The 21,877-nt window shown below is 40.7% G+C and overlaps 1 protein-coding gene and 1 long non-coding RNA gene across 4 annotated transcripts in view; one reads left to right on the top strand and one right to left on the bottom strand.

The window, feature by feature from the left end:
- LOC124285096 (retinol dehydrogenase 16-like) overlaps positions 1-21,877 on the bottom strand; it is a 32,526-nt gene that overhangs the window by 10,374 nt on the left and 275 nt on the right. The gene's annotated exons all lie outside the window — the stretch shown is intronic.
- On the top strand, positions 1,088-20,528 carry LOC124285097. Its single transcript, XR_006900727.1, has 3 exons — positions 1,088-1,187; positions 2,703-2,706; positions 20,459-20,528. It is a non-coding gene; the product is annotated as an uncharacterized LOC124285097 (long non-coding RNA).

Raw genomic sequence — 21,877 nt, 5'->3', positions numbered from 1 at the left:
TGTAGTGCCTGTGTTGTAGTGTCTGTTGTGCCTGTTGCCTGTTGTAGTGTGTTGTTTGTAAATGCTGTTGTAGTGTCTGTTGTAGTGTCTGTTGTAGTGTCTGTTGTAGTGCCTGTTGTAGTGTCTGTTGTAGTGCCTGTTGTAGTGTCTGTTGTAGTGTCTGTTGTAGTGCCTGTTGTAGTGCCTGTTGTAGTGTCTGTTGTAGTGTCTGTTGTAGTGTCTGTTCTAGTGTCTGTTGTAGTGTGTTGTTGTAAAGTGTCTGTTGTAGTGCCTGTGTTGTAGTGTCTGTTGTAGTGTCTGTTCTAGTGTTTGTCGTAGTGTATGTTGTAGTGCCTGTTGTTGTGTAGTGCCTGTTGTAGTGTCTGTTGTAGTGTCTGTTGTAGTGTTTGTCTCAATGTCTGTTGTAGTTAGTGTCTGTTGTCGTGTCTGTTCTAGTGTTTGTCTCAATGTCTGTTGTAGTGTCTGTTGTAGTGCCTGTTGCAGTGCCTGTTATAGTGCCTGTTGCAGTGTCTGTTATAGTGCCTGAAATAGTGCCTGTTATAGTGCCTGTAGTAGTGCCTGTAGTAGTGTCTGTTGTAGTGTCTGTTGTAATGTATGTTGTAGTGCCTGTTGTAGTGCCCTAATAGCTGATGTCTCCAGAAAGCGCATAGTTTTGTGCCTGTTCAGACTCTCCACGGTTACAAAGATTTTGTTCAAGTGAGTCATGCTGGCAGGCTTTGAAATCAGGAATCTGCTTGTCTGTACCAAACAACCACCTGTATATACCAGGTAGTAATTACGAGGCTACGTATCAAGTCCGTTTATCTACTCCTCTTATGTCAAGTAAGCAAACGTTTGGTTCAAACTCAAAAACACCTGATTTACGTCACTATGTTAAGTGGCACATTTGGAATTTCGCCATTAGACCATCAGTGCAGAACACGACATCCAGGCCTTTACTCGCTACCATCCGCGGACCCGTAAAGCGGAGGCACACCAAAGGCGCTTATTTACGTTGTTATTTTAGAGAATAAGTTAAAACTAAACTCAACTAGAAAACGAATCCCTCAGCTCTACAATGTAAACACACGTGAAGATCCGGGTTAGAATTGATCTTCAGCATTCCATGCTTGTTGTAAGAGACAACTAACCGGATCGGGTGGTCAGGCTCACTGATTAGTTTATACATGTCATCATAGCCCAATGTCGTACCTCGATGCTCATGATGTTGATCACTGGATTGTCTAGCGTCGATAATTTTCAGACCGCTGGCGTATAGCTGGAATATTGCTGATTTGCGGCGTTCAACAACAAACAAACAAAAAACCCTATGCTGATGGGGAAATAACAATATTTATACACAGAGTGACGTCACCGAGCCAATATATATTCCTTCTGTAAATATATTCATCATATAAAGGCTGGCATTGTGAATACGATCAACCAATCCAATAAACTTGGTATTACGATCTGATAATTGGAAAGAAATGGGCTTTACACATTGCAACATGTGGGGAATCGAACCCGGCTTTTCGCCGTGACGAGCAAACGATTTAACCACTAGGCTACCCCACTGCCCCGATAATTATGCAAATGAGGCCACCAAACAGGAACTTCTTTTAAACTCGATACACTACTGCGAGGCCATCTGTCTCAATAAACTATTGACTTTCATTCCCAATATATTTAGATAGTTGTTTCCTAATCTGTGGTTGGGACTTGTCTGCAAGTCTTTTGACACTCTTTAAGAAGAAAATGAGCAGGCTAGTCAAACGCTTCACGTGGTTGTACATCGTGTATAAAGGAATATCGTGGCGTTTTTTGCCATATGTAGGCCTACCCACCATACTATTCATCATAATACATGACCCACTTCTAAGAAAGATCATATAATCAGGTAGACAGGTACATTTACCTGTGCAATCAATTACAAAAGTTCACGGTCACACATGTACTTACTAAGTGAGTTGGATAAGCAGGGGCGGATACAGCTTTTTGAGAAAGGGGGGATGCACACTATTGAAAAAGGGAGGGTGCACACTTCATTTTCACCAGAGTTTCGATGGTCATTTAATAAACTTTCAGGGCAAAAGTGGGGTGCGCACCCCTGCACACACACACACACACCTACACCTACACACACACACCTCTGTATCCGCCTATGGCTAAATATATCTCATTGTCCTACACATATACAAACAAAACTATTATATGAGGATTTTAGGACTATAAATATGCCTGTATTAAAATATAACAGGTTAACATCTAACAGTGTTCACACCACAAGATCGACACGGTTCATGTAGTGAACATTATTAAATTTACTTATTTTCCCTCTTCTATTTTCCACTTATTGCTTGGTCCAGAGTAGATTTACTAAAGTTACCTGGTAAATTCACAAATCAACTAGTGCTGTTTGGATAAGACAAAATACAAACCAGTCTCCACAACTGCCCAAACATATCATTATGACCAGATAAAGGGCGAATATTATGAAATAAAGACTGCCATATGAAAGTAGGGCAAGCTTATCTATGGATTTCTGGTGACAGCGGTTAACCGCCGACATGGTCTAGTTAGAGTGACTTCCCCTTGTTGATTACGCAACAGGTTGTGCAATAAGACTGCGAAATCGGCATTTTGTATAAATAGTTATGATGTGTCATCATCACGTGAGACATTGCTGACGAAGCAGTGTCCTGCGAAGGTATAAAAGGCGTCAGGTAAGTGAGATAACTTTAGTATTGCCATTCCAAACCGAGAGAAGTTGTTATCGGGCGGTGTTCCTGGTAGCAATCATTTCGGGGTGATACTCGAGGAAAATGGCGACTGTGGCGCCCCCGTGGTTTCCTGATGACAACTACATGAACTGGATCTAAAGCTTACTTCGTCTTTGGGATGCTTCCATGCATTCTAAACAGAACCCTGTGACCTAGTCACAACCCTGGTCCGAGGTGTGACACCCCAATAGCGTCCGTGCAATAACCCTCCGGGGTGCTAGACGGAAGGGGGTGGAGCGCCGAGGGCCCCTTCTGTCACAGGACTTGTGGGTGTAGTGTGTTGCCATCCTCACCTCATACTTGTGACTGACGGGGCCGTTTTGTCAACGAAACTTTACCGAGAAACAGCAAGGACAAGCAGACGGCCTCTTCGTATCGGGCAGGAGTGTGGTATGTTGTTAATTGCACGATTTCGTTTGTGGATTCACGGTTTCAGCAGCAAAATTAGTAGCAGCAGTTTGTTGTAGTAAAGTAGTAGTGGCAGCAGTAGTAGTAGTAGTAGCTAATTCAGTAGTAGTAGTAGTAGTAGTAGTAGTAGTAATAGTAGTAGTAGTAAAAGTAGTAGTAGTAGTAGTAGTAGTAGTAGTAGTGCAGGGCTGCAGATAAGGGCCGTATCGGCGTATGTACGGATAAATAATATGCACGATACGGTAGGAAATATTTTGGAAAACGTAGCAGATACGCACCACAGCAATGGCGTACGGTCTTAGAATCATTTACAGACGTATTTATCGGATACAAAGTATTGTTTCATTGTTAATTGACCTGTTTACACAAGAGTATCAATGTTGTGGTGCACATATGAAACGAAACACAAGATTACTGATACGCCATTAAATTCCATTCAGTACTCTAAATGTGCTCTTAAGTTTTTCCAGTACTCTTATATTGGAAGGAGTAAGTACTCCTGATGTTGAAAAATTATCTGGAGCCCTGGTAGTGTATTGATGGTATGTTGATGGATTGCATTATTTCGCCTTTAACAACCCAGACAGCAGTTATACAGCTATTGTCATACAAGTAGTGTTCTTTTATATATTTACACACAACGTCGCATATTATTTAAGCTATATGGCGACTGTCAGTAATTAATCGGACCTAACAATCCAGTGATTGCTGTTATGAGCATCGATTTACGTAATTGGGATACGATTACATGTGTTCAAAAAAGTTTTGATTGATTGATTTGTGTTAACCAAGTCGGCGAGGCCGACCACGTTTACGACAATCATGGTTGCTGAAGATCAATTCCAACCCTGATCTTCATGGGTTTAGTAGTAGTAGTAGTGGTAGTGGTAGTGGTAGTAGTAGTAGTAGTAGTAGTAGTAGTAGTAGTAGTGGTAGTAGTAGTAGTAGTAGTGGTAGTGGTGGTGGTAGTAGTAGTAGTAGTAGTAGTGGTAGTGGTAGTAGTAGTAGTGGTAGTAGTAGTAGTAGTAGTAGTAGTAGTAGTGGTAGTAGTAGTAGTAGTAGTGGTAGTAGTAGTAGTAGTAGTGGTAGTAGTAGTAGTAGTAGTGGTAGTAGTAGTAGTAGTAGTAGTGGTAGTAGTAGTGGTAGTAGTGGTAGTAGTAGTAGTAGTAGTAGTAGTAGTAGTGGTAGTAGTAGTAGTAGTAGTAGTAGTAGTAGTAGTAGTGGTAGTAGTAGTAGTGGTAGTAGTAGTGGTGGTGGTGGTGACGACGACATTGAGGAGCAACTAAGGGTAAGAATCATGATAACGCCATCCTCAAAAGAGCGTTAGATGTATTTCGTTATAGTGTTTCCCATCTCCAGCCTAAAGCAACAAGATAGGGATTGGGCGAAAAGAAAATACATTTTAGTGAGCATTTGACACTAATTGTGTAAATTATTCTGTTTAATTTTAAAAAATTTAATCTATCGAGTTGCTTTGCTTCGAAAACAATATCTTAAGTTAACTTAAGTGATGAAAGATCAAGCTGACCTGTATTTTTATGAATATGTAAGGGTAACAGTATTTTTAGTCACATATTTCAGATATCACATGAGGGCATACATTTCCACAGCGGCAGAGGAGATATGCAATTCACAGAGATTGATCAACGTTTTAAATCACTAAAATATATTAACGTTGAATGTGACGCTATGAATACTTTATTTACAAAACTGAAGAGAGTAGCACGACACGTTGACAACAACCCCTATTCGGTCGAAAGAGGGACCACATTGTGCAGAATCACAAGCCTGACACTGAGAAGTATGAACGTAGGTTTGAAGCTTACTACAATATGGGGTTGATGCGCTACATCCCGATATCAAATTTTAAAGATTAGACTCATAGTGACGCAAAACAATTATGTACCAAAGCCTGTTTGTCTCCCCTCGCCGCCATCTTTGACGATTTTTATGCCGTTTCGGGATGCTATGACTGCCGTTTTCGGGTGCTATGACTGCCGTTTTGTACGCTCGGCGACCGTTCTCGGGCGCTGTTGTAGCTGATAAGCGAGTTTTGTTTCCATTTCAAACGATTGGTTTTCCATTACAGATGCGTTTGTTTCGGTTTTAGTCTGTCGTACAGACCCTGAATCAAATACATCCAAGAAAGCCCACGGAAGTCTAGAAACTGTGGAAAGTCTAGATTTCCGGAGCTTTCTGAAAATGAAGAAAGTCCCTGGGCTCCTTTTTATTGTATTTACAATTTTAATTTAAAAACTTTTATTTTCTTAAAAATATGTTCATTTCAGAGACTAGCTGTTAGTCTATTTCGGGTTTAGAGGACATTGTTGCAGTTTTGGAAGTTTATTGTCCTATTTTGGTGATTTTTGTTCTGTTTTGGTTTATATAGTTCAGTTTTGAAGATTTGTTCACCGTTTGTATGGTAGGCCTGATAATGCAAAAAACATGAGCACACAGAGTAATGATTGTGATGATGATTAGCGCGTTTATACATAGGTGAGAGTGAGTGAGTTTAGTTTTACGCCGCACTCAGCAATATTCTTATACATAGGTAGACAGATCGGCCTACGCTCAGCTCACCAGGGAGTATTTTCTTAAACTGTTAAAAAGGGACTGCATTCATATTTCAACATTTCTGGTGCCCCCCGCCGTGATATTGCAGGAATATTGCTAACAGCGGCGTAAAACCCAACTCACTCACTCATATTTCAATATCATCCAACCGCCTGTACGAACACACGAAAACCATGCACTGCCTTCGCATACCTGCAAACTCTCACGCGTTTATTTCTCATGTCACACTCCTACAACAATGCTGATAAATCTCACGCCAAACTGGGTCATATGAAAAAATATAATAAAAATCACACAATTAGGTCTGAATACATCGTTTTCAGTGACTTTGCTGAGAAGGGAATTGGCAATTATTGGCCGCGACCCTTGGAGCCTGGCATTCTAAGCTTTGGGGCGGGGGTGTTGCCTTCGTGGTTAAGTGGACAGAGCATCTACCCGAGAGCGAAATGTTGGGCGTTCCACGCCCAGCTGCGTCAGACAAAAAACCGGTAAACGATGTTACCTGTTGTTACCCTACCCTGTGCTCAGCATTAAGGTGATGAATGGATATCTTGCTGGCCCGAAGACGATATACTCTCTGTATATGTATCATGTTATACTGCAGGCTGGTATCTCAGTGGACTGGCGGTATTTAACCCGCATAGTCCGGACTGGTACTTACAGATACTCTAACACGCATCCCGAATGAACTCTTCTACAGGCCAGAGGTGCAGACACACATTGCCGACTCCAAGATAACGTATTTTGTAAGAAGGGTATTTTCAGAACGTGGAACGATAACTTGGAATGCAACCAAAACAAGAAACTTGAATTCTGCTCCAATAAATTCCTTTCAATGAGACAGAATCGCAGATAAACTATATTTATCTTCGCAACGGTAAAGTATTTTGTACACTTATCCACGTGACTGTTATGTTTGTTTACATTGTGGTTTTCTGTTCGACTTGGCGGCTGTCCAAATAGGTCAGGAATGGAAGTGATTTAACTTTCGCCTGACACAGTGACCCTGTTTAAGGGCTGGTTGGTAACATGTTGTTTTGATTCTGAAGTTTACATTTATTTGTTCGTCTCAAGGGTTGACGACATATCTAAAGTCTTCGACTATATGGCAGTGTCAATTCAGTGAAGACATTTTATTGTAAGGAGTGAGTGAGTTAAGATTTATAGTCACATTGGTAGTACTTCAGCCATATCGTGACTTAAAAAGTTGGGGGAGGGTTAAACAAATTCACTTCAGTTGCATAAAAAAATCAATTTTGCGAGCCTTAAAGTGAGAGACAGCATGCATAGGAAGGCACACTTACATATTCAATTACATTATGTGCTGGGAATAGAAGAGTATATGCAAGATCGTGGTATCACAATGAAATGAAAGTACTGCATCACCGTAACTTAAAAAGATATTATTTGATAATAAATGGAATCAAGTTACAACAACCTGACAGTAAAATAACCAGATTATCACAGAGAGAAACGTAAAACCAGTAATTATGTCTAATACGTTTTAACTATAGAGGACAACACAATATAAAAGCAGGCTATATATTGCCAACAACTGAAGGTAGGTCACCATACAAGGGACCATGGGACTTACAGTACATTTGCTTCCTGCGTGAACCCTAGCTGGATTTACACCATCCCTTCAGCTGTTAGCAATTTAGACAAATCTAGCCATACATACACAGAAAAGTTTGTTGCCAGTAAGAATCAAAACATATTACAATTTGACAGAAAATGGTCATCTCTACTGCACACATTCCCAGCTAAATGAAGATTCCAATATGTGTAATACCAACCCATATGAATTTCTGTTTTACGGTGTACAAGTGTTGTTGCATCATGTACTTTGTATATTTGTATCTATCTAAAAAAAAATAATCTAGCTATACATTAAAACCACACATATTCTGCGATTAAATAAAGGCCGGATAGATTAAATTGACTTGAATGCTTTGGGACTTACGTACCCTTATTGTAAGGAAGTCTGTAAACATATTTCAGTTCTCTGATTCATGTAAACGTTTGTTTTTTCAGTGCGAAAATACAGTTTATCTTCGTTTTGAAACAATAAATGTACACACCTTATTTTTTTCAGTTTGAGCGATCGATATACATGTAGTGAGTATGGCTTTACTGCGCTAGCAATATTCTGGCACTATCACGTCGGGGTCACCAGAAATGGGCTTCACACGTTGTGCCCATGTGGGGAATCGAACCCGGGTCTTCGGCCTGACGAGCGAACGCTTTAACCACTACCGCCCCGATATACGTGTAAACCCAGTTCCCTATATCCCATACCCCGCTTACACCATACCCACATCCACAACCACTTCAACATCTACTCCCACAGCCACACCCACGCCTCATCATGGCCTACAGCAGACTAACACCTACACCACACTTAAACCCACACCCGTACTCAACCGCAAACATACCCAGTTGTTACCTAGGCAATACTGTTTCCAGGGAAAGGGACCTTACAAATATGGACTTTTTATAACATTTTTTTAAGAAAAAACACTTAATGCTGAAACTACTGCCTGCCTGTATCGATGAGTTTAGGGATAGGTCAGTGAGAAATTCGTAATTCACACACTTCTCTTTTAAGCATGTTACCCAATTACCGCCCTGTTGAACTGAAAATATTATTACATGTATTTTATGATCATTTCATTAGATTGGGGGCTGGGTAGCCTAGTGGTTAAAGCGTTCGCTCGTACCGCCGAAGACCCAAGTTCTGTTCCCACATGGGTACAATGTGTGAAACCCATTTCTGGTGTCCCCGCCGTGATATTGCTGGAATATTGCTAAAAGCGGCGTAAAATTAAACTCACTCATTCAAATCATTACATTGACATTACTAACATGTTTTTGAAATATTAAAGTAGCAACTCACCAGTTTTTGTATCACGGCGTTGGTTTATCTCATTCTTAGAATGGAGAATGTTGTTGGTTGTAACAGTTAATATACATACAGGGGCTATTTATCACCCTATTTAAACACACGCAATGAATCATTAACACAGGACCCCGTCTTCCCTCACTCTTAATTTGCTGTTGCCTACGTCAGCGGAAATATTTCAATTTGTACAGGTATTTCCGTACCGTTTGTTGACAACGCTGGTGATTGTACACTACCGGGGATATTTTCTGATGGCTTCATATAGAGTACTGGTGGGAGGACATGTAACCTTGTCTCTGTTTTATAACTTTCCAGTAAATCTGCTTTTAGTTTGTGTTAATTACCATGACAACGGCTAAATGACAGGGCGAATCTAAAGCTGTATTTCAAGAAAATGAATCCATCCTAAAGGATCCATTAATTGTTTTAATCAAATTTATCACAATTTATATCAAACTTGCCGGTCCTTGTGTAATTTGACTAATTCACGTCTGTTGCGTGCCTGTGGCATGTCTGTTACGTGCCCTCTTTATGTCTGTTGTATGTCCACGTCATGTCTGTTGCGTGTCTGTTGTGTGTCCATTTATGTCTGTTGCATGCCTCTTGCAAAATGTTAATAATTTAATAGAGGTTTATTAGGAAGAAACATAATTGGCTACACAAATTGTTTAAATCCCAGAAAAAAACTACTTGTTTAATGTATTTGAGTGAGTTTAGTTTTACGCCCCACGCAGCAGTATTCCAGCTATATGGCAGCTTTCTGTAAATAATCGAGTCTGGACCAGACAATACAGTGATCAACATCATGAGCATCGGATCTACGCAATTGGGATACGATGACATGTGTCAACCAAGTCAGCGAGCCGGGCCACCCGATCCCGTTAGTCGCCTCTTACGACAAGCATGGGTTGCTGAAGACCAATAATTATTCTAACCCGGACCTTCACGGGTCTCAATGTATGCCATGTAACGTCAACAGATATTGATATCAAAAGCCGTACTCTTCAATATTCCACAGTAGGACGGTGGTTTAAAAATAATCGAATCCGGACCATGCAAACTAGTGATCGATGTCATGAGCAACTGACACGATGACACGCTATCGTTACCTCCAGCATATGGCTAAACTAGTCCTGTAAAGTATACCTAAGAATACTACACAAGAACTAATTAAATTGTTACTTATTTATGTTTCTTTAACTTGAATATGTGAATATTCCCGGATCCGTATCGATAAATAGCGTAAAAATCGAGCAATATTTTCAAGACAACTTATTCAAGAAATTCGCCTTATGAAAGCTCTAAATCGAGACTCAAAATATCTCCTGACAGACTTAATTACATATGTCAGCTTAACACATTTTTACACAGAAAAATATGTCTTGAAATGTGTTTTCATAAAATAATAGAAATCGTATATGTTACTCAGAGGAAATGCTTTAGACCAATACTCATTTCAACGCATTCAGCAATATTCTTAACATGGATTTTGTATGATATCCTGATTAATGTGATTCCGTACATAAATAACTCATCAGTGTCTGGTTGCCCATTCCCAACTTACATTCTAGTTCATGGTATATAGAACGTGTTTCTTTACAGGGATGTGGGCGGGAGTGTGAGGGTGGCCGATATATTGTGATTACTGCTGTCACCAGCTGTCTTGTAATAATGCTGTACATATGTGTCACTGAGCTTAAATCACACAATCCAATCGATTCGTCTCAAGAAGACCTCATCCGATAGTAATTAAGCCCAGAAAGTTATCTTATTTAAAAAAAATACGTATCTACCATAAAAGAAATTCAGGTTTGTTTGTTTGTTTGTTTGTTTGTTTGTTTGTTTGTTTAAAGCCGCTCGCAGTAATATTTCAGCTATGTGACGACGGTCTCTTAATAATCGAGTCTAGGCCAGACAGTCCAGTGATTGACGTCATGAGCATCGGTCTACGCAAATGGGAGACGGTGACATACTTCAAACAAATCACCAAACTTGGCCCTAGAACCATGTGTCGTTGCGACAAGCATCTTTAGCGTATTCACCACTCCCTTGGTTTCTCCAAAGTAATAAACGTCTGAATTTTACATTCCTGTTTTCAGCATCAAGTTGACATGTCACGATATATAAACAGAACGCTGTTTACTTGAGTGAGTGAGTGAGTTGGGGTTGAACTCTTCTGTTACCTGTGTTACAGTTATGTTGCTGTGTGTCATATAGATGTTGGAGTGAGTGAGTATGGTTTTACGCCGCTGTTAGCAATATTCCAGCAATATCACGGCGGGGGACACCAGAAATGGGCTTCACACATTGTACCCATGTGGGGAACCGAACCCGGGTCTTCGGCGTGACGAGCCAACGCTATAACCACAAGGCTACCCCGTCGCCCCATATAGATGTTGGAGGGACCGCCGCCCCATATAGCTGTTGGAGGGACCGCCGCCCCATATAGATGTTGGAGGGAAGACCATTTATGCAGGTTTCTCACGTCGACCAATGAACTCTGGTATGAAGACGCCGCGTTGAACCCAATTCACTCACTCACTCAATCCAAATGGTTTTAAGCTTCCTCACATTACTCGGTATAGTTAATAAATTGCATATGCTTTGAGGGGGTTTGGTTTTGGGGGTATTTACTTTTAGCAGATATTTCCTCAGAACAACATCTCGTACCTGTAATGAACATATTTTACAAACAAATTGGTTCTTAAATAATATTCATAAAATATAATCAAAAGGAGCCCACGGACTTTCTTCATTTTCAGCCCGAAACTCTGGTCATCTCGCCTTGCAACAGATTCTAGACTTGCATGAGCGTATTGTGTATATTCGTTTAGGGTCTGTAGTAGTCTGTCATACAGACCCTGAAGCAAATATATCCAAGAACTCCCACGAAAGTCTAGAAAATGTTGCAAGTCTAGATTTCCACAGCTTCAGGGTCTTCTGAAAATGAAGAAAGTCTCAGGGCTCCTTTTTATTATATTTTGGGTTTTTTCACTATGAGCCTTTTTTCTGTAAAATCTGTTCATTTCAGAGACTAGTTGTTAGTCTCGGTCTGTGGGACACAACTAAGCTATCTTGTACGAGTGCAGACATCGTAGTGCAGACATCAAAACCCTTTGAATAACTAACGGTACTGTAACATTGATGTTTCAAGATACATTGTCATATGGCATACTGTAAAACATGGAGTGGTGTCTTGGAGTGGAGTCTCGGAATGGAGTCTTAATTTAAATATTTAGGTGACCGAGTTTGTTTTGTTTTGATCATAAGGGTATCTATACAAGCACATTCATTTCACATCTGTAGCTGGTTGGTGTTATCAGTTTTATCAGAAGACAGGAGGCATTTTGTATACACGTATCAATTACCCCTGTCAATTCCAGAAATGTCATTCTGTAACAGTACCACACTGCCATCAAGAAGAAAAATTGTATATGAATAGATGGAAGGATGGATGAATGGATGGATGGAGAAGCATGTAAATTATTTACAACCTGTAAACAAAATATTAATAATGGCATTAATTATTAGCCAAAAAACGACATATATATATAATATTGTCACATGTAAATTCAAATTTGTGTAGAGGAAGCGGTAGTAAGGGAAAAAGTACATAAATTAAGTCTATGCTAAGACATACTAATCATCAGGGAATATAACAGTTATTATTGCATGAATAATTTTATTTCTTACTTAACAAAGAAATAGATTACATAAGATACATAGCACTATATTATTCAAGAACTGGATTTATTGTCAGTAATGGCATAAGTAACTGTTCCTAAGTCATAATTGTTTTGATTTTTGTTCAGAAATAGCCATCTCTCTACATCCCTGAACGTACAAACAAAAAGCAAAAAAAAAATGCAGCAGAATATTTTGCAATCTGATTGTTAGTGAGTTTCATCAGCTCTCTATGGCTTCGAAAATCTTGACTTTCTGTCAGGTTATGTATGGGCAGTCCACTGGAATGTGACAGCTTAGAGGAAACACATCACTGATACTATCTGCCCTCAGAATGTCAGAGATCTAAAGGAATGCTGCTGTGGATTGGCATGTTTACCATGATTACGTTGCTGTCTACAAATGAAAGTATAATTGCACAGAGTTCGAATTTGTGACGATTTATTAATAAGTTTGGAGTAAACTGACAAGCATTAACAAACATTTCTACGAGAGCTGTTAAAAAGAAAGACTAATCTCTAAGATGAGTAAGATAAGATATTTACTTTTGAAACCGGTTATTCCGGAAGTATAAACGACAACTGGGAAGAACCATTAATGGCATATTCTAGAGGTGGAGTCTACTAATGCCTACAGTGTCAAATAAACAACTTTACGCACCAGTGCTGCTGATTGCACCTGCCTTCAACCTTTCAATAAAGTGGCATGGTCCTATTTCAAAGTGCACTAATGCCTACAGTATATAGAAAACAGTAACTTTCTATGTTGAGAGACATTTTATTTGGTCATTCATATACATATGTACATTCATATACATATCTTTCACATTGTTGTCATATTTTTCTTAATTTTCTTAAACTTTATTCATATCTTTCACATAGTAGTTTGTTTTGAGATAAATAAATTTACATAAATAAACATAATCATTTATTTGGATTAAAATGTAATTAAAACTTAATTTGATTCATGATTATATATACATATATACATCTTTCACACAGTCAACTACCACATTCATTAATAAAGTCATTGTGGTAACCAAAAGTAATTTACATGTATACACACAGTTTCACACATTCATCAACATAGTCATTTGGTTTTCAAGCTAGCTTGATCAAATATCCTGCAGCAGTCAGGAATTCCAGGGGTGTCTTGATACCAGATGTCAGCTGGGCCTTCAGACGAGTGAGTCTCTGGTCAATTTCTGTGTACGTCCTCTTGCGGGGTGGGGGGACGGGCGCCATGAGCCATCTGCACCAGCTTATTTCTCTCCGCTTTCTCCAGCTTCTGCAGAACCTTCACAAGAGCGAAAATGTTCGGGTGGGCTCTCTGGACGGTCTTGTTGAGATGCGAATGCCAACCCTCGAGATGATTGTTCGTCCTTGGGCCGCTGGTGTCGTGGTGATTCCATAGTCCGGCTCGGAACCGTGCATGGTCGTCTACCCAGGTGCTGGTGATGTAGTCCTGGAACTCATCCTTCTGTCCAATGGCAGGGGCGTCGTCCATGACCTCTATCCAGGCATTTTGTACCATGGCCACTGGGAGGAGGGGGGAGTGCTGCTGCTCGTCGGACCCATCTGTGGACCTCAGGATCCTGCTGGTAGGCTTCGCTGAAGCCGAGGTTCTGTACTTTCCTCCAGAGAGCCTGGCTGTAGTGGAAATAGCATCCACGGACGTCGCAGTTGGGGAAGACGGTCTCAACAGCGTTGATGGCAGCGATTTCGAAATCCGTCTGGATGACATCAGGCTGAAGGGGCGATCCCGTTGTCTGCTGGATCTTGTCGTTCAGGAGACGTAGCAGGCGTTCATAGGTGCGGCGTTGACGATTCGGCAGTAGACAGAAGACCAACTGGGTCATCTTCCCTCCGACTAGGCCATGGATGACGTACAGCTGATCCCAGAGAGAAGGACAGGAGTAGAAGGTGCCGTCCATGTAGAGGGTGTCCACTTCTTGCAGGAGGGTCAGGCGGTCACTTGTGGCGAAGCAGAGAATCTTGTCATCAATGCAGAGGAAGGGCAGTCCATCTGTAGTCTCCTTGAAGAAGTCGGGTAGATTCACCTCGCTGAGCGTCTGGGGAAGTGGCGGCATCATCTTCCGTCTCTACTTGTAGAGTCCACTCTTCATAGAATGGAACGACTTGACTGTTGCTGCTTCACCTCGGTCAAGTCGGGAAATCTCCTCATCGTAGATCACCTGAACTGGCGTCGTCTCAGTCTGTACCCGCTGCCTCAGGGAACTGGCAATCTTCAGGGCTACCTGGTCTTCTTGTGGGTGGTTGTGTGGGGTCTGATTCCGAACAAACTGTCCGACTGTCGTACACTTGCCAAAGCAGCCACCTTGAACACACTTCCAGTGTACACACGTCTGTCGCCTGTTGTTGAGTCTGTAGCGGTATCCCCTCCAAGAGTACCTGCTGTCCTCCTTTCTGTGATGTGAAGTATTCGACTTTCTTGGGATTTGCCATGATTTGCAATGAAGATTTGTATCACAAGCATTTTAAAGCAATACATTTCCTTCTCCCTTTAATAATCTCTCTATTAATTACTTTACTCTTCAATTTCCTTCTCGTGTGAGAACTAAATGCGTATGGAATTATCAAAACATAAGCTAGCTAACGATTTAATACTCTTGATCTTACTCTTTACTCTCCTTGCTGGCCTCCCCCTAATCCCTTTGTAGGCAATAGTGCACACTAAGTGGAACAATCTACTTGTGTGCAGGTAAGCGTATCGCTGTCACTGCAAACGTTGTAGCTATTATTCCCTGTAGGCATTATTCACTGTAGGCATTAGTAGACCTAACCATTCTAGACAGTAATCAGTGTTTACAGAAGTGACAAGTGCACTTATACTCCATTCTCTAGACTCCAGACTCCACTCCAAGACTCCACTCCAAGGCTCCACTCCAAGACTCCACTCCATATTTTACAGTATGCCATTGTCATATACACCCACGCTGCTGTTTTATTTATTATGCAAAAATGTGTTGAAATCACACTGAAAGACATTCGCAACCTCTCGCGTGTTTACAAACAAAAGAAACGCCCGCTCACGTGGTATGCAATGCAGTTCATGGCAGCGATTATGGGATAAACAGTTTTTTTAGGGTTTATCTTTCTTAAACTTTACGATATCCGGAAGATTCTTCTGGAAAAGACGGTGTTATCTCTCACACTGTGCAAAACAGAATACTCTCGGTTCATAATTTCTATCTGTTCACAAATGGGACTTGTAACCTTGGTGAAGCAAGTTAACCCTTGCCTTACACCAACATCAGACAGACACAACGTGATATGACTGAAATAGTGTTCTAAACGAGCTCACTATCTCCAGCTCTACACACTGCGGAAAAAGACCCTTTTGTCGACTAGTTAAGCCTTGATCAAGGCTGTACTGACCGATAAATCCAGGGAGTTTTAGTGATATTATCCTTATCATAGGCAAGTCTAGATAAGCGGAAGGGCGCCATTCTTTTATTCGGACAACTTGTCCTTAATATTTATATAATCTTAAAATAATTTAGACAAATAATTATTGCCTTTGAGACACAAACAAGTCTATAGCCTCATGAACTGAGAATGTCAAAGCGCATTAATTCACGCATGCTTAGAGTGATGGCACGCTGACGAGTGAATGTTTACTTCAGTCGATGACCTTGACCTTGGTCCTACTATCACGTGTGTGAGATATCAGGTAGAAGGGTCGTTAACAAAAACCAGAGTTTCCTTGACGTTTTTGATAGGTTTAACCTTGGTCGATTAGATATATGCGACAAAGAAAAATTCCCAGCATGCCTTTCTGCCGACTAAGATCGTACAACTCGTTTTCAATGTGAGTCAATGATCGTTTCGTTGCCACTAGGTGAGACAGCACGTTCTGGAAAATAAACTGTTGCTATTTGCACGGTGGTTGTTGACTGCAATGTTTGTTTTGTTTTTTGGTGGTTTCTTTTAGAATAACACCTGGGGGAACACACGTGTTAAATAGACTAACACCTGAGGGCACACACGTCTTAAATAGACCAACACCTGTAGGTATACTTGTGTTGAACAAAAGAAACCTGGGGGAACACACGTGTTAAATAGACCAACACCTGAAGGTACACACGTGTTAAATAAACCAACACCTGTAGGTATACTTGTGTTGAACAAAAGAAACCTGGGGGAACACACGTGTTAAATAGACCAACACCTGTAGGTATACTTGTGTTGAACAAAAGAAACCTGGGGGAACACACGTGTTAAATAGACCAACACCTGAGGGCACACACGTGTTAAATAGACCAACACCTGAGGGCACACACGTGTTAAATAGACCAACACCTGAGGACACATACGTGTTAAATAGACCAACACCTGTAGGTATACTTGTGTTGAACAAAAGAAACCTGGGGGAACACACGTGTTAAATAGACCAACACCTGAAGGTACACACGTGTTAAATAAACCAACACCTGTAGGTATACTTGTGTTGAACAAAAGAAACCTGGGGGAACACACGTGTTAAATAGACCAACACCTGTAGGTATACTTGTGTTGAACAAAAGAAACCTGGGGGAACACACGTGTTAAATAGACCAACACCTGAGGGCACACACGTGTTAAATAGACCAACACCTGAGGACACATACGTGTTAAATAGACCAACACCTGTAGGTATACTTGTGTTGAACAAAAGAAACCTGGGGGAACACACGTGTTAAATAGACCAACACCTGAAGGTACACACGTGTTAAATAAACCAACACCTGTAGGTATACTTGTGTGTTGAACAAAAGAAACCTGGGGGAACACACGTGTTAAATAGACCAACACCTGTAGGTATACTTGTGTTGAACAAAAGAAACCTGGGGGAACACACGTGTTAAATAGACCAACACCTGAGGGCACACACGTGTTAAATAGACCAACACCTGAGGACACATACGTGTTAAATAGACCAACACCTGTAGGTATACTTGTGTTGAACAAAAGAAACCTGGGGGAACACACGTGTTAAATAGACCAACACCTGAAGGTACACACGTGTTGAACAAAAGAAACCTGGGGGAACACACGTGTTAAATAGACCAACACCTGAAGGTACACACGTGTTAAATAGACCAACACCTGTAGGTATACTTGTGTTGAACAAAAGAAACCTGGGGGAACACACGTGTTAAATAGACTAACACCTGAGGGCACACACGTGTTAAATAGACCAACACCTGTAGGTATACTTGTGTTGAACAAAAGAAACCTGGGGGAACACACGTGTTAAATAGACTAACACCTGAGGGCACACACGTGTTAAATAGACCAACACCTGAGGACACATACGTGTTAAATAGACCAACACCTGTAGGTATACTTGTGTTGAACAAAAGAAACCTGGGGGAACACACGTGTTAAATAGACCAACACCTGAAGGTACACACGTGTTGAACAAAAGAAACCTGGGGGAACACACGTGTTAAATAGACCAACACCTGAAGGTACACACGTGTTAAATAGACCAACACCTGTAGGTATACTTGTGTTGAACAAAAGAAACCTGGGGGAACACACGTGTTAAATAGACCAACACCTGAAGGTACACACGTGTTGAACAAAAGAAACCTGGGGGAACACACGTGTTAAATAGACCAACACCTGAAGGTACACACGTGTTAAATAGACCAACACCTGTAGGTATACTTGTGTTGAACAAAAGAAACCTGGGGGAACACACGTGTTAAATAGACTAACACCTGAGGGCACACACGTGTTAAATAGACCAACACCTGTAGGTATACTTGTGTTGAACAAAAGAAACCTGGGGGAACACACGTGTTAAATAGACTAACACCTGAGGGCACACACGTGTTAAATAGACCAACACCTGAGGACACATACGTGTTAAATAGACCAACACCTGTAGGTATACTTGTGTTGAACAAAAGAAACCTGGGGGAACACACGTGTTAAATAGACCAACACCTGAAGGTACACACGTGTTGAACAAAAGAAACCTGGGGGAACACACGTGTTAAATAGACCAACACCTGAAGGTACACACGTGTTAAATAGACCAACACCTGTAGGTATACTTGTGTTGAACAAAAGAAACCTGGGGGAACACACGTGTTAAATAGACTAACACCTGAGGGCACACACGTGTTAAATAGACCAACACCTGTAGGTATACTTGTGTTGAACAAAAGAAACCTGGGGGAACACACGTGTTAAATAGACTAACACCTGAGGGCACACACGTGTTAAATAGACCAACACCTGAGGACACATACGTGTTAAATAGACCAACACCTGTAGGTATACTTGTGTTGAACAAAAGAAACCTGGGGGAACACACGTGTTAAATAGACCAACACCTGAAGGTACACACGTGTTGAACAAAAGAAACCTGAGGGCACATACGTGTTAAATAGACCAACACCTGAGGGCACACACGTGTTGAACAAAATAAATATAAAGGATTCGTTACATCCACATGAATAGAGTGAACTCCCCCAGAGACCTTATACCGACGGTACATGGTCTCTGACTCCCCTAATCCGCGGGGTGCCGATTAATGTGCTGGTGGAATCTTTGGGGGATATATTTACTGGATTAAGGCATGGATAAGTAATTTTGGTCCGTAAATATTACATAAATGGTAATGGACCGTTTCGATGGGATTTCGGACTAACGAGGGTTCACAGTAAAATTCATTTTTTAAGAGACGTTAAGCGGTTTTGCATCCGAAAAACAGGAAAGAGTCAAAGTTATCTTTTTTATCTCTTTTATATCAGAAATGAAAAAAACGAATGTTTAGATTAGAAAAAAACATGACCTATTGGGATTATTCGTGTGTTAATTCAAATCGTAAGTGTTGTAGTATCTATGTGACTACTCGAACTGTTATAGCATATGTTTAGATAAACTACGTTTTAACAAATGCCTCCAGACTTAGAGGAAGCTAAGGCTAGAATAGTGTACATCAGTCAGATTCTTGTTGTGTCAGTAGTACATTAACCACATGTTTGAATGGCACTCCAAGGAACGCGTATATACGTCAGTGCAGACATTCCCGGCAGGTGGCGCAGTCAGATTTGTTTACATCCGGTGCCGCTGATCAGCCAAACCCACGTGACCTCTCCGTCAAATGGTGCTGGTTACCCAGAATGTAAACAGTGCTTGTTAGATTTACAGATATGAAGATCGGTAGTCTGCCTTACAGCCCCTCAACCAAGTAACATTTTGCCGTCTACACAACCTTTATGCAACTCAAAAGCCCCAACTGTTCCCCAGGGAAAAATCTCTGATCGGGCTTCTTTCAGTTTAAATGGAGTCATTTGTTTCTATAGAAAATATGTATTTTCGGAGACTGAGCGTTAGTCTGCACCAACAACACTGCCATTAAAGCTGTTTTGTTCGCTTTTTTATAAACATGAATTATTCACAATAGATTTAATTAAAATACACTTATCGCAACGTAATGTAGACAAGGTGAAAATGCAGTCAATCTGGTAATGCATACAAGTAGTTTTGAACGAAATAAACGAAACCAGTTTATCCTGATGCCAATCTAAATCCATAATGTTCGTTGTACGCATTTCGAATAAGGTGTACATAAAGTTGCTATGGCAGAAAATTGACTTCGTTATATCCGTCAGTTCGTTATAAACGTACTTTACGTTCAAGAAAATAGGTTAGCCTTGTCCTTCGATAATGCGGACACCACGCATTCCGGACACTTACAAACGGGGACTTCATCTACAGTGGAAGTATAATCAAATGAACATTGCCCCGTATCCATGTTTCGTCAGTCCGGAAATTTGTTTATCCGGTAACTTCCGGTCTGATATGACGGGGGTTCGCTGTCCATCCAGTAAACTACGCTTATCATAGCGAAGTGGTGGGTATAACGAACTGGTTTTGTCCAAACCACTTGCTGTATATTTTAGTCCAAATACGTTTAACGAACTACTGTTATAACAAACATGTTTTTGATATAACGGTAGGACCCGTGAAGATTCGGGGTAGAATAGGTCTTCAGCAACCCATGCTTGCCATAAAAGGCGACTATGCTTGTCGTAAGAGGCGACTAACGGGATCGGGTGGTCAGTTCCGCTGACTTGGTTGACACATGTCATCGGTTCCCAATTGCGCAGATCGATGCTCATGCTGTTGATCACTGGATTGTCTGGTCCAGACTCGATTATTTACAGACCGCTGCCATATAGCTGGGATATTGCTGAGTGCGGCGTAAAACTAAACTCACTCACTCACTCACTCACTGATATAACGGTAGTATACTGTATATGCTGTGAGCGTTAAACAAGCGTTAACGTTATACCTTGAGAAACGTTTTGTTTGGTCTGTAGCTTGAAAACCTGAATCACCATTTAATAGTCTCAGTAGATGCTATCTAACATGACGCGAATCTCACACGCTGTTAACATGCTTCCTCTTACTAAGCACTGGCGAGCACTCTCTGAAAAACATATCCGATCCTACATAACAACATCCTCGTTGTTTATACCAAAGCAGCTTGAAAGACGCGCACTAACCTAAATAGTTCTACAATCTCCTGATATGGGGGAACAAAACATATCGCATATCGAACCAGTGATTCGTAGTTCATAAACATTTGATCAGTAGTAGGTGTAGCCTTTGAAATTTTAGCGCAGTTTTTACGGATTTCAGGCGTATTAAGCATTAATTATCATTAAACCTTGAATCGCTTTGTAAATACTGGATCGGACGGGTTGTGTTTCGTGTTTGGTAACAGAGTATGAAGTCCATCTCTGTGTCCCCTACCGTGTTATTGAGATAATATTGCTAAAATTAAATTCACTCACTCACTCACTCATGCGCCCACTCTCTTTATTATCACAGTCTTTGGTCAACATATTGTCTTCGTACGTAATCTATTCTGTTAAGCAACTATTCAATATATAATCATTTTGCTTACTAAACATTTGTTATTAAGAAAAAAAATTGCCACTAATAAATATATGGAAATCGAAATCAGTAAATGTCATACATATACATATATGTACGGAATGTTTAGATAAATAAACTGGAAATAACTACGCATAAGAACAAAATAGGAATAGCAGATGAATAACGAAACTGGCATAAAAAACAAACGGGTTAAAATATACGAAAACAGAATAACGAAATTCAGATAACACGGGAACAACACAAACAGGAAAACAACATAAAAAGTGAGGACATGAATTGCGTAACAACAACAGGTATCAATATCTTAAACAGCAAACAAAACAACGTGGGGAAGAAAAATAGAAATTAAAGCCTCAAAAGAACAGCAAGAAAATTTAGAACTACAACTGACCATCAGAAGACATTAAAAGCTTTGGAGGAACAGCATGAGAATCGTTAACTACAACTGACTGAGTATGGTTTTACGCCGTTTTTAGCAATATTCCAGCAATATCACGGCGGGGGACACTAAAAATAGGCATCACAAATTGTACCCATGTGGGAATCGAACCCGGGCCTTCGGCGTGACGAGCGAACGCCTTAACCACTAGGCTAACCCACCGCACCGTTAACTACAAAAGATA

This window comes from Haliotis rubra, unplaced genomic scaffold, assembly GCF_003918875.1.
Source record: "Haliotis rubra isolate DU_JTF1 unplaced genomic scaffold, ASM391887v1 Scf351, whole genome shotgun sequence".
NCBI classification, from domain to species: Eukaryota; Metazoa; Mollusca; class Gastropoda; order Lepetellida; family Haliotidae; genus Haliotis; species Haliotis rubra.
Note: the sequence above shows the minus strand (reverse complement) of the source record. Positions and strands in the feature narration are given on the sequence as shown.